Source organism: Prionailurus viverrinus, chromosome D1 (assembly GCF_022837055.1).
Source record: "Prionailurus viverrinus isolate Anna chromosome D1, UM_Priviv_1.0, whole genome shotgun sequence".
NCBI lineage: Eukaryota > Metazoa > Chordata > Mammalia > Carnivora > Felidae > Prionailurus > Prionailurus viverrinus.
This window is the reverse complement of record NC_062570.1, coordinates 520,297-528,815: the sequence shown is the minus strand read 5'-3', so window position 1 is coordinate 528,815 and position 8,519 is coordinate 520,297. Positions and strand designations below refer to the sequence as shown.

The 8,519-nt window shown below is 39.2% G+C and overlaps 1 long non-coding RNA gene across 1 annotated transcript; it reads left to right on the top strand.

The window, feature by feature from the left end:
• The first annotated feature begins 553 nt into the window (after positions 1 to 553).
• LOC125147018 (uncharacterized) lies at positions 554 to 7,800 on the top strand. The gene is made up of 3 exons (XR_007144962.1): positions 554 to 651; positions 1,740 to 1,895; positions 7,751 to 7,800. It is a non-coding gene; the product is annotated as an uncharacterized LOC125147018 (long non-coding RNA).
• The last annotated feature ends 719 nt before the right edge of the window (positions 7,801 to 8,519 follow it).

The following is an 8,519-nucleotide window of genomic DNA, read 5'->3' as shown; positions in this document are numbered from 1 at the left end:
ACATGATTTTTAGCTATTTGTGTTTTTGGCTCGCTCGCATGTGTCTGGACTTCTGGAGATCTGTGAGTGCACAGCAATGAAGGAGATAGACCTGTAGTTTTCTGTCTTACATTATCCAGGTTGTTCTGATATTAAGACTAGGTTGGTCCTGTAAACATAATTGGAAAACGTACCCTCTTTTACTTTCTGTGAATGAGTTAGTTTAAGACTAGATTCATTGCTTCTCAATATGCTTGGTAGAATTTTCCAGTGGAGTCATTTGGCACCATTTTCTTTATGAGACAGTTTTAAATGCTGATTCAATTTTTTGTAATATAGGACTGGTAAGAGTTCCTATTTCTTCTTGTGTTAGTTTTGATAAGATGCCCTTTTCTAGGAATTTTTTCAGCTTTCACACAGGCATAACCTTGTTTATAATATTTTCCCATGATTCTTAATATCTGTAAGGTTGACACAGGGGAACCAAAGGGACCCCCTGAAAGACAAAGGTGTGTTAGTTTGTTTTTTCTTGCTCCTTCTCCAGGTTCTGTTTTTGCCAGGACCTGTACCGCCACTCTACACATGCCTTGAATGCAAACAGTGCATGTCCTCCTTGTGAGGGACAAGGAGTTAATGATTCTGTAGAAGACGGCACATCTAAAGAAAGACCAGGTGAGAATGACCAGACAAAGCCATCGCATGCGTATTCCAGACCGCCAGAGCTGGACAACTCAACACAAGACCCCCGGCTTCAGGTAGTAAGTGACTTAGGATGGATACCTGGACCTTGTCCTCGTTCTGACCGGGTCCCGGATGCCTGAGAGGACATGTGCGCCAGACTGTCATCAGTAAAAGTCCCAGATCCTGAGCGAAGATGAGACTCATGCTCCTTTCCTTTCTGTGTCCCCTTGATGGTCCACCTATACCTGCTCTCTTCTGTGTCTTCGACAAACACAGCTCTCACCTCCTGCTGGCTCATGTCTGATTTCCGTCCTGCATGCAGCTAGTCACCGTCTTGGCTGGTCCTGCAGGACACCACCTCCTTGGGTCCTCAAACCATCCTGATGCTGCATCAAGATGTGCAGTGATATCTCCATTTGCAATTCTAGAAATTGCTTCCTTTTGCCTTTTCTCTTCTTTGTAAGTCTTACATTAGGTTTACCAATTTCATTAATTTAGAAAAACTGGATTTTTTAAATTTTATATTTTTCATAATTGAATTGTATTCCTTTGTTTTCTGTTGTCATTATTTCTTTTCTTCTACATTCTTTGGGTTTACTTTGCTTTTGTTTTTATTACATCTTGAAATGGATGCCTTAGGTCACTAATTTTCACCACCCTGCTCATTACAACTTTTGGATTTAGAGATAAGTTCCATAAATTCTGCTTTAGTTTCATCCCTCAAATTGCAGAATGTATTTGTGTTTGTATGATAGGATGGGCTATTAATCTGGTATCAGCACAGTGAAGAGTTTTTTTTCACTCATGTGTGAGTGTATGGTGGGTTTCACTGACCCAGCTCCACTCAAGGAACCAGGCTCCTTCCGTCTTACAGTGACACCAAGCATCATGGACAGAGCCACTGTAGAAGAGACTTAATAGTAGGAGGGATTTGTGGCTAGGTCTACAGGTGGTATATATAGTTCCCACCTCTATTCCATTGGTTAGTGTTCGGGTTACTATTGCTGTGTAACTAAGCACCCCAAAACTTAGTAGCATGAAATAACCATTTTATTCCATTCACTAATTTTGTGCATCAGGTATTCCATAAGACTCGCTGGCTGGGAGGCACTTCAAGGCTAAGGGCTGAAATCGGGAATATCTTCACACATATGGCTGGCATTGGGACTTTTCACCAGAATACCTCCAGGAAGCCCTTCCCCATGGTCCATTCTTCACAGCATGGAGGCCTCGAGGTATATGGACTTCTAACCGACTCACTTCAAATACATGTGACTCAGGAGAACTAAATGGACACAGTGAGGCCTCTTGTATCTTGCCTTAGAGCTTAGGTGTCATTTTAATGGCCAAGAGTGAGTTGTTAGAGTTGATCCCAATTCAAGACAAGGGGACATAGATATAATCTATCAGTTGGAAGAGTGTCAATTAATGTGCAAAAATGTTCAGAACTCCTCATAGCTAGTTACATGGCTCCAACATAACTCACAAATGTTTTCTTACGTGCCCAGAAAGAGGAAAATGAAACTGGGTTTGGTGAACATATTACAAGTAGATACAGCAGCATTTTTATCATTTATTAAAAACTCTATTCTAATTTCCATTTTTAAATTTATTTTTGAGGTGGGGGGGAACAGCAGAGAGAGGGAGAGAGACTCCCAAGCAGGATCCATGCTGTCAGTGCAGAGCCCCACACGGGGCTTGAACTCACAAACTGTGAGATCATGACCTGAGTCAAAATCAAGGGTCAGATGTGCAACCAACTGAGCCAGCCAGGCACCCCTCTAATTTTCATTATGAGTTTCTCTTTGCTATTTTAATATTCCAGGTGTATTTATAAGGAGTGTCCTCTGTAGCTTGTCTAGCACAAACTTTTATGAATAACCAAATAACACATAGTCTAGACTTTGTGGACCACATCTGGTCTTTGTCACACATTTGTCCTTAATTTCATTTTTTCACAACTCTTTTAAAATGTGAACACCATTCTTACATCACATTTCATTCACAAACAAGCTACTGACACAGTCTGGCTCAGTTTGCTTGTCCATCTATAATGTGTTGGTATGTTTGATTACTAGGTCAAGTTTGCCAATCTATTCATATCTTTTATATCTTTCAGTAAACAAGATTTCCCGTATCACATATGAAAAGAGACATGTTAAAATCTCTGAGATGGTGGATTTCTGTTTGTAGATCTATTACTTTTTGTTTTATGCATTTTGAGATCTTATTATTGAGAATTGTTATACGAGAAATTACATCAGTAATATGTCCATGGAAAAATGACATTTATGCAAAAACACTAATAAGGACCCTATGTATTATTATGTGCATTCATGTTAATGCATTCATGTTAATGCCAAACCCTCAACCAATTTCCTAAAATGTTACTAAAACACAGTAAAGAACTTATTCATAAATATCTGTAGTCTTTATAAACTAACATGTTAGGGTACAAAATGTTTGAAATATAACTTCCTAATCACCAGACACCTAATTTGTTTGTTAACCAATATCTGCTTTGTATAAAGTAACATAATTTCTTTTAGCACCAAAAATATCTCACAACATTCCCTTTGTTGATGCTGAATGCTTTTCAAAACATTTACTTTAAGAGCACAAAAAGAATGTCATAGATCAGTATCTCTTGTGAACATCGGTGCAAATCCTAAATAAAATACTAGAGAGCAAAATCATACACCATATTTAGGAAGTAATATATAATGATCAATTGGGATTTATTCTGGTACTGCAAAATGGTCCAATAGTAAGATATCCATTCATATAATGGACCATATTAATAAATCTAAGAAGAAAAATCATATAATTATCTCCATAGTTGCTTAGAAAGCCTTTTTTAAAAAAAATTGAAAACTTCCAGAAAACAGGAATTGATGGATATTTTCTTACACACACACACTTCACACGCTTGTTTTTTTTTTTAACACACTTGTGTTTTTTTAATGTTTATTTTTGAGAGACAGAGAGAGAGAGAGGGAGAGAGAGACAGAGAGCATGGAGGAGGGGCAGAGAGAAAGAGAGACAGAATCTGAAACAGGCTTTAGGCTCTGAGCTGTCAGCACAGAGCCTGACGTGGGGCTTGAAACTATGAACTGTGAGATCATGACCTGAGCCGAAGTCAGATGCTTAACCACTTAACCGACTGAGCCACCCAGGTGTTCCCCCCTCCACTTGTATGTAGTTAAATACCTGCATATATTTAGTCTACTATTTTAAAGTACACTGGTCTCATTAACCAATGGGATTAGGCAATAGGAAATAGCTAGAGTCATAGGAATTTGAAAAAAAAAATAGAAAAGCTATCTCTAGTTCAAATGATATAATGGTATTGTTAGAAAATTCTAAATCATGTGTGATAAACTAAAACAATAAACGAGTTCAGGAAGGTATCCAGATGTAAAATGAACACAGAAATTAATGGATTTCTTGTCAACAAAATAACTGTTTAGATAATATAATGGAACATTAACCATATCTAAAATAGGGGGATAAAAATTTTTAAACCTAGGAATGTTCTTCACAAGAAAGAAAGTAACTTTAGAACAATTCTGCAAAACATAAGTAGACCTGAGCAAATAAAAAAGACATCCCTTGTATTTGGATATGATAACTCTGAATCACAAATATGTCAGGTTTGCTTGAATTAATTTATAAGTTTAATGTGAACTCAATAAAAATGCCAGAAAGTGTTATTTTTTGTTTGTTTGTTTGTTTGTTTGTTTGGATTTTTTTTTTTTTTTGGAGTTAGAAAAATTGATACCAAAGTTCATGTGGAAAAATAAGCATACAGGAATAGCTAGGGAAATAGAGAAGGGGAAAGCTAAGAAAGGTCGTATCTAAAATCCCTGGGACAGGGGCGAAGTTTTTAACAAATGCTGCTGGGGTGAGTGGATAGCCATGTGGAAGAAGAGAGGAGTGAATCTGTCACCCCTTACGACAGCACAAACTCTAAAACGGAGCAGATACACAGATATAAAGATCAAATCATACACAAGCTAAGAAGGGTTAACTTTCCCTGTGCCCACGCAATCCAACTATGACTCAAAATCCAGATTTGATAAGATTTTAAAAAGCGGCACTACTGTCTTCTGGCCCACGAGGGAGGAATCATGGGTTAATTGAACTGCTGTTTCCCTATGAATAATGGGTTATTTTCCACTGGCTTCCTTCAGGATCATCTGTCTTTGGTTTTTAGCAGTTCAACTACGATGTGCCTACCTCTATATCACAAATTAAATTTCTGTAAGCCTCAGGGCGTCTGGGTGGCTCAGTTGGGTGCACGTCTGACTTTGGTTCAGGTCATGATCTTGTGGTTTGTGAGTTCGAGGGGCAGCCCCTTGTTGGGCTCTGCACTGACAGTTCAGAGCCAGGAGCCTGCTTCGGATTTTGTGTCTCCCTCTCTCTCTCTGCCCCTCTCCTGCTCGCGCACTGTCTCTGTCTCTGTCTCTGTCTCTCTCTCAAAAATAAACAAACATTAAGAAAAATTTTTTTTCGTTCTGTAACAACTATTAACTCTGGACAAGATACAAAAAACACACAAAGGCACTGAGGGTGAATGAATAATTTAGTCAGGATTTCTTGAGAGAAAACTTGGAAGAAGAGGCCCACATGGAGTAAGTTTTTCCCTTTTATAGCTTTTATTTGGGTACACGCCAAGCAGCCACCAAGGACGGGGGGTAAACCCCGGCATCTAGAGTGCTCACAGCCTGTGCAACAGAGCCCAGAATTCAAGGCAGTTTCAGCAGCTGGGAAGTGGAGGGAGATTCCTGAACGGGGAGCCAGGATGGGGTGATTCCCAAGTTCTGTGAGTAAACTCTGACCAAGTCTTTGCTGACCCTGTGCTGTGCACATAAGGACCAGACACAAAGGGTTAAGTAAATGTGGAAGAACCGAACTGAGATTTGAACTGCCAAACAGGAGAAACAGCCTGCAATTTAATTTCAGTCAAATAAATTGCTTTCGAGGCAAAAAATATCAGACTTTTCTAGTCTGCAAAACATAATATTCCAGAGTTTTCCCAGGATACAATCCAAAATTAATTAACATGTAAACCATTACTTATTAGCAGTAATGGTCTAGATGTTGGGGTGAGCAAGCCAGGGACTCAAAGGGGCCGCTCCAGCTCCACACGGAGTGAGGGGAGATGTTGGTAGACTTGCGCTGGGGGTGATACAGCATCTGAAATTTGAGAGTCGCTGCATGGCTTTCACAGAGGAATTCAGATGACAGAGGAAAAGAATAGAGAATATCTAATCTGAAGAAGAAGAAACAAGACCGAAAGAAAATAAGCAAAGCTTTAGGAATCGCTGGGACGATATTGAGTAGAATAACTTATCTGCATCTGGAGTCAAGGAAGGAGAGGGGAGGATGGCTCAGAAAAAGGTATTTGAACACATAATCTCCCAAATTTTATCCAAGTTATACTGAGGCACCGTGTGTGTGTGTGTGTGTGTGTGTGTGTGTGTGTGTGTGTGTGTGCGTGGTATTCCTAGCCGGTAAGTAGTACTTCAATCTAATGATGAAGAAATGCCAGACAAACCCAAACTGAGGGACATTCCACAGAAATAAATGACCTATGCCTTCGAAATGCCAATGCCATGGAGAAGACAAGCTGAGAAACTGTCCCAGATCAAAGGAGACTAAACAGACGTGCCACATAAATGCAGTGTGTGTGCCTGCCCTGGATCCTGGACCAAACAAAACTGCCAGAAAGGACATTCTCAGAATAATTTGCAAAATCAGATTAAGATCAGAAGATTGACAAGGGAATGATATAATATTAAAATCTCTGGTCATGATAGCTGTATCTGAATATCCTTGTTCTTAGGAAATTCACATTGAGATATTTTGGGGTATAGGGGTATGAAATCTTCAATTTCCTATCCAGTGGATGAGAAAGAATGTAATGGGATTGTAGAGCGATGATGATGTACCAAATCTGGAATATAAATAAAAATGTAATAATTGGTGAATATAGGTAAAAGATAAATGTGAGTTCTTTCCACTTTTTAGAAACTTTTCTATAATTTTTCATTTGAAATTATTTAAAAATTAAAACTTTAAAAGAGATAAGAAATCAAACCATACCTATCACAGCAAAACCAAATCCTGTCACAATAAACTTCCCTACTTCTCAAAAAAAATCTACTTGTGATTTTTGACAATGTCCCACCAATGGTATGTGAAATTGTATCGGTATACATAACACATAATTTTGTTAAAGACGAGGTGTTCACTCTAAGGAGGGCTTACAAATACAAACGTCCCTAGCAAGTGCTGGCTGCCATTGGCTGTGTCCCAGTCCCACAAGGGAAGAGGCTGAGCTGTGAAGAGTATCAGAAAGTGTGCAGATGTAACGAGAGCCCACAGTCCTCAGGTTTAGAGATTCCTCGGCAGTGAAGAGGCTGCTGCTTCTCATTCCCAAACAGGGAACCGTGACGTTGTGACATTACTGAACCCACAGAGATGTATAACTGTGTCGTATACAATCACGGGTCAAATCCCAGGTGTGTAAATCCCTGATGGATTTAGGGGGGCAGGAGTGAGGGGTGAGGGGCTCCTCAACCGAAGCCTGAGGACTGCAGGGCTCTGCTCTTGGGAGGAGAGCGAGGAAGGAAGGGGGCAGGAGACAATGGAATGAAATGTGGCCGAAATAAGAAACGCAGCCCCCAAAAACATGTGTGTGATTACTGGCCCGTGAAGCTGATCGGAATCAAATGGGAAGACATTTTCTGAATTTTGAGAGGCGAGTTCTGCCAAAGGACCCATTAGCCACAGTAATGCTGGGACTTTCAACCCCGTCCTCTTCGCACGCCCTCCAGGGACACAGTGGTTTGGGTGGGTGGCCTTAGCACAATTCTCATTATATATATTACATTTAATACACTCAGATGTAAATCTTTGCTTTTATTAGTCAGTTCTTTTGGTGAATCCTTAGAATGGCATTCTCCACCTGAAGATTAAACATTAAAAAAGAAGTTCACCTGAATCTGGAGGTTTTATGGTTTTTAAAATTTAATGCATCCCATTATTTATATTCTTTTTTTAAATTCTATTTATTTACTTACAGAGAGAGCAAGCACGAGCAGGGGAGGAGCAGAGAGAGGCGGGGAGAGAGAGAATCCCAAGCAGGCTCTGCGCTGTTAGCACAGAGTCTGACGTGGGGCTTGAAATCATCAACTGCGAGGTCGTGACCTGACCCGAGATCAAGACTTGGACGCTCAACAAGTGAGTCTCCCAGGCACCCCTGGATCCCATTTCTTTTACGGCAGAGATGGAGACAGAAATTTCTTTAATTCAATATGGATTCATTTCCCCCAGTGAGTTAAGATAGGTTCTACATCATACTATAAAATCTTTTGTATCCTGAAGTCTTTGACTGAACTTTCTATTCTAGTCTTTTAATGTTTCTATTTTGTGAATACCAAGCTATTTATTGTGGCTTTACTAAATCATTTAATGTTTTATACAGCAAGTTCCTTTCATTGCTTTTTAAAAATGAATTTACTTGCTTTTGTCACATTTATTCTTAGAAAAAATAAATGAGAGAAAACCCATCCACAGAGGGGAAATACTGAAAATACTACATCCTAAAGTCATCTACAAACTTAATTCCAGTCTCATCCAAGTATCAGTAAAATGTATAATTTATGTACACTTTGACTCATTTTTTTTAAAGCTTTACAATTTTCTTTACATGGGTTTTGTAATTCTTGGTTAAATTTATTTCTATTTATTTTATATTTTGTAGCCTTTACTATGTTTTGACTGGCTATTGCTAGCATTAGGAAAACCACTGAATTTTCTGTTTTCCTTTATTCTCTAACGTTGTTCCAAAC